We start from the raw sequence: 5,552 nt of genomic DNA on the forward strand, positions 1-5,552 counted from the left end.
CTAGAATGCTACCTTGTGATGAAGACACAAATTAGAGTTTACCACAGTAGTGTATATATTTGCCCACCTAACAAGCTGAATTTGCAAAATTTGGGTTTCTGTGGACTACAGTGTGAAAAGCTAATCAAGAAACTGGTCACAGTGATTACACTGTTACCTGTGTTAATCACACAGTGATTGCTTCTGTGAAGGGGACATGTGTAACTAAGAGAGACAGGGATGAAAAGTCAAAGTGTGAGTCGTTCAGTTGTGTCTGATTCTGTGACCCCCATGGACTATAGCCCACCAGACTCCTCTGTGCAGGAAATTCTCCAGACAAGAATACTGGAGTGGGTTGCCATTCCTTTTCCAGGGTGTCTTCCCAACCCAGGAACTGAAGCAGGGTCTCCTGCATTGCAGGCAGGTTCTTTTCCGTCTAAGCCACCAGGGAAGAGACAGGGACAGCATATTTATTTTCATTTCGTTTTCTCTTGCAGGTTTTGATATGTATACTGCACGCCGGTAATATCTGCTCAAGAATATAAATCTTTAAGTCTCTTCCTGACAAAACTACATTTTTTAATGTTTAAAATAAGAGAAACCTAAAACAACTTCAGTACTTATTCAAAATCATGCTCATTACTTTTTAAATTCAACCAAGTAAGACATTATCTCAGTATCTTATTAGTGTCTACATTTGAAGCAAGTTACATGTTACAATGCTAGAAACACCCAAGATGATACGACAAGAAACAATCAGGCTTTGATAACATAAAAGCAGAATATGATTTTTTATTTTTTTTTTATTTTTTTTTTAAATATTATTTTATTAGTTGGAGGCCAATCACTTTACAACATTTCAGTGGGTTTTGTCATACATTGACATGAATCAACCATATAGTTACACGTATTCCCCATCCCGATCCCCCCTCCCACCTCCCTCCCCACCCGACTCCTCAGGGTCCTCCCAGTGCACCAGGCAAGAGCACCTGATTCATGCATCCCACCTGGGCTGGTGGTCCGTTAAAAATATGGAACGCTTCACGAATTTGCGTGTCATCCTTGCGCAGGGGCCATGCTAATCTTCTCTGTATCGTTCCAATTTTAGTATATGTGCTGCCGAAGCGAGCACAGAATATGATTTTTTAAAACCACGTATGTAGATCAGCCTTAGAAAACAATAAAAAGAAAACTGGTGTTGTTATATCAATCCCAGACAAACTAGACCTTCATGCAAAAAGCACTTTCAGAATAAAAGTGGAATACTTCGTAACAGTAAGTCACTAAGCAGATATAACTATTACACATTTCTATCCAAATACTAGGCTTCCCTGATGGCTCAGCAGGGGAAGAATCTGCTGGCAACGCATGAGACACAGGAGATGTGGGTTCAATCCCTGGGTCGAGAAGATCCCCTGGAGAAGGAAATGGCAACCCACTCCAGTATTCTTGCCTAAAAAATCACAAGGACAGGGGAGTTCGGAGGGCTACAGTCTAAAGGGTTGCAAAGCGTCAGACATGACTGAGCAACCAAGCACAGTGTATATATATATGTTCATCTACTAGCAATGTCTCAAATAAATAAAGCAAAAGCTGAGAGAATACAAGGGGAAATATCTACAGTGGTAAATGGGATATTTTAATACACTCTTGTCTGTGTAATTGATACAAGCAAACAAAAGGTCACTTATGACCCTGAAGATTTGAAATACGGAATTAACCAGCAAGATCCAATGTAAATATATTAGAACACCACATTCAATAGCTATAGGGAAAAAATAATATACTGGGGCCACAGTGCAGATCTCAAATGTTAAAGGTCTGAAATCACAGACCTTTGAAACACTGAGATTGTTCTCTGATGACATTGCTATGTTGTTAAGCGTTCTCTGATGACATACCTTATGTTGTTAGAAATAAAAGACATTTGAAAACAACTAGAAAATCTCCATGTGTTCAGAAATCGAGAAATATAATACATTCAAATTATCCAAGTGTTAAAGTAGATACCAGTGAAAATTAGAAACCATTTTAAAGTGAATTATAAAAGTACTATATATTAAAATTTGAGTAATATTGCTAGCTGAAACAGTACTTAGAGGGAAATGCTCAGCCTTAAATGCATATATTTAAAAGGGAGAAATGCTGAAAAGTAGTGATCTACAAGAAGTTAGCAAAAGAACAAAAAAGTAAATCCCAAAAAGTAGAAGGAAGGAAATAAAGAGTGGAAATCAATGCAATAGAGAACAAATATATAATAAAAAGAAAAGGAATCAGCAAGATTCAAAATTTGGTTCCTTTGAATGACTACTAAATTCCCAGGGAGACTGAATGAGGAAAAACAGAAGGTAGTTTTAGCCTATAACAGATACAGTAAGATAATTCTTTACTGCAACCATTAAACGGATACTAATATTTATTATAAATAATTTTATGCTAGTAAATTTAAAAAGTTTAGATGAAAAGGACAACTTCTTAGGGGGAAAACTACCAAAATAATCAACAGAAAATCTGAGAAGGTTAAAAATTAAAAATCAAAGGAGTAATTAAAAATCTTTCCACAAAGAAAATTACCAGCCCAGATGGCTTCTCGGCCAGATTCTCACAGAAATTTAATGGAACAATTCAGTCCTACTTAAACTTTTTCAGAATAGAAAATGAGGGTCAGCTCATTTTATAAGGCTAGTATGAGATAACCGCTGATTTCAAATCCTGACAAGGACAATATAGGCCACTTCACTGATACAAAACTATTAACAGAATATCAAACTGAATCCAGAAATACATAAAAAGAGTAATACTGTAAAACCAAATTAGGTTTACCTCAGAAATCAGGTTAGGTTTAAGATTTTAAATAATATGTAATTCAATATATTAACATAGTGAAGGAGAAAAGTCATACAGTAATGAAAAGCTGCAACAACAACAAAAAAAGCATTAAATTCAAACAAACAGAACAAAACACAAAATTCTTAGTAAACCGGTACAGAAGGGAACTTCTTTAAACATGATGAAGGGTTTCACAGAAACAAAACAAAACGAACTTGAGCAAACAGGCCTGGAGGGAAATGCTGAAAGCTTCCTCTTGGAGACCGGGAACCAGAAGGGCAGGAGCTCTGGGGTGGCGGCAGCGCTGTGCGTCTTGACCTGAGCAATAAGTTCATGTGTGTTTGTGTGTTTGCAGTAACATGTAAAGTTCTCCATGGTGCTTTTATATACACCTTGAAATATATATTAAAGATAAAAAAGAAAGAAATATTTGGAAATAAAAGGCTAACCTAGCCTATCACTCAAGCTTGGCAACTCCGTAGGTCCTCACCTCCCCACCACCACCCAGCTACCGTTACTTTCAAACCAGTTAACATTTATTGGGCTTACAAGACATGGTACAATGTGGCAACATGTATCATGAACCTTAACAATGTCTAAGATGAAACCTTATTCCATTACATTACTCCAGTGCCAATCATTCCATTCTAAGGAAAAAGACAAAGAGAAAAAAATCCATGTGTTAAGACATTCACTGCCCACATGATGATAAAATAGAAAACCTAAACTAAATAACCAACTCCAGGAAACAATTAAGAAAAATAATTTTTACAATGGGATTATACAGTCAATAAAAATAAGATTTATCAAATATTCCAAGAAATGAATATAACCTAATTTTTAAAAAATTAGACATATACACATGTTTACACTGTAACAGGGGGAAAAAGTCATAGGCACAAAGAAGAAAGTGAAAGACAGAGGGAAGAAGAGAGGGACAGAGGGTACTGAAAGCGGGAGGGAAGGGTTGGGAGAGACGAAAACTCAACTGGTTTTCTTCATATGTTGAGCTTATGAATGTCATCTGTACTTCTGCATTTCCTGAATTTTCTTTAATGACTACAGAAAACTTTAGTAATGGGGTACATAAGAGCTGAAGAAAATAATCACAAACCTAAGTAAAGTATCCTAAATATTTTAAGAAGTTCCTTCAAAGGGTAACTTTAAAATTTCAACTTTTATCTCAGTACCATTTTATTCAGATAAATTATTTAACATTTAAATTGTGTTAAGTCTATCATATGCTAGTTACTTAGCACAGAGAGAACTTTAATCATAATTAGTACTTAAAATAATATAACTTAAAAATAATAATTAGATTTCCAAAGATATATCATCTCCAATTTTCTGGCTAGAAAGTGAAAAGTGAAAGTGAAGCCACTCAGCTGTGTCCAGCTCTTTGCGACCCCATGGACTGTAGCCTACGAGGCTCCTCCATCCACGGAATTTTCCAGGCACAAGTACTGGAGAGAGTTGCTGTTTCTTTCTCCAGAGGATCTTCCCCACCCAGGGATCAAAGCCGGGTCTCCTGCATTGCAAGAAGATGCTTTTACCATCTGAGCCACCAGGGAAGTTCCCTTGAGGCTTCCCTGTGGCTCAGCTGATAAAGAATCCGCCTGCAATGTGGGAGACCTGGTACAGTCCATGGGGTCACAAAGGTCAGACACGACTGAGTGACTTTCTAGCTAGCTGCTGCTGCTGCTAAGTCGCTTCAGTCGTGTCCAACTCTGTGCAACCCCATAGACGGCAGCCCACCAGGCTCCCCCATCCCTGGGATTCTCCAGGCAAGAACACTGGAGTGGGTTACCATTTCCTTCTCCAAAGCACAAAAGTGAAAAGTGAAAGAGCAGTCGCTCAGTCGTGTCTGACTCTTCACGACCCCAGGGACTGCAGCCCACCAGGCTCCTCCATCCATGGGATCTTCCAGGCAAGAGTAATGGAGTGGGGTGCCATTGCCTTCTCCAGACTTTCTAGCTAATAAAATCAAGTCCTTAAATGACCTTCAGAACTCCCCTTGGTCTACCCTGCCCACACCTACCCTCTGACCTGCCCTGCCACACACCCCCCACCCCCGCTTCAGCCACGGCCTCCCACATGCTGCTCTTCCAACATGCCAAGGACATTTCCACGTTAGAAGCTGCTGCTTGCTCTACCCGAACATTTCCTTCCAGATAGTTCCATGGCTTAATCCACTTCACTCAGAAAAGGGCTTCTCAAAAAGCCTTTTCTCACCAAACTACCTGAAGTATTACAGTATCCTGTTACTTTTTAATCCCCTGAATCTATCTTATTCTGCTTCAAAACCTGTGAGCTCCCTGACGTGTGTGTGCGACTGAGTGTGCACACATGAATAATGTCTATGCCCCTCGCTGATATTTAAGCTCAGGAAGCACAGCTCTACTTTGTTTACCATTGTGTCACATGACTGCCAATAGCAGGCTTTCAAAAATACTTGTTGAAAGAACAAAAGATGGTAACTGGTTTTAGTTTTGCTGAGAAAATAATGATGGAACACTACTAGAATTCAGTAAAGCTTTCAAATGAATTCATTCTCAATCACAAGAGCATGACACACATACTTTGGTGGTAGGAGTACAACGTTCACAATTCAGGGTTCAGTAACAGGAAGGAATGGGGACTTCTTATGTTTCTCTGCCCCTTTCCATATCCTTCCTTCCTCTCATTCATCCATAAATGGTTACTGTGTACCACTAAGTCAGAGAGTATTCTACACATTAAGAACA

The 5,552-nt window shown here is 38.7% G+C and overlaps 1 non-coding gene across 1 annotated transcript; it reads right to left on the reverse strand.

The window, feature by feature from the left end:
* Positions 1 to 1,004: 1,004 nt before the first annotated feature.
* On the reverse strand, positions 1,005 to 1,111 carry LOC136165593 (U6 spliceosomal RNA). Its single transcript, XR_010662601.1, has one exon. It is a non-coding gene; the product is annotated as a U6 spliceosomal RNA (small nuclear RNA).
* Positions 1,112 to 5,552: the final 4,441 nt, after the last annotated feature.

Source organism: Muntiacus reevesi, chromosome 3, assembly GCF_963930625.1.
Source record: "Muntiacus reevesi chromosome 3, mMunRee1.1, whole genome shotgun sequence".
NCBI lineage: Eukaryota > Metazoa > Chordata > Mammalia > Artiodactyla > Cervidae > Muntiacus > Muntiacus reevesi.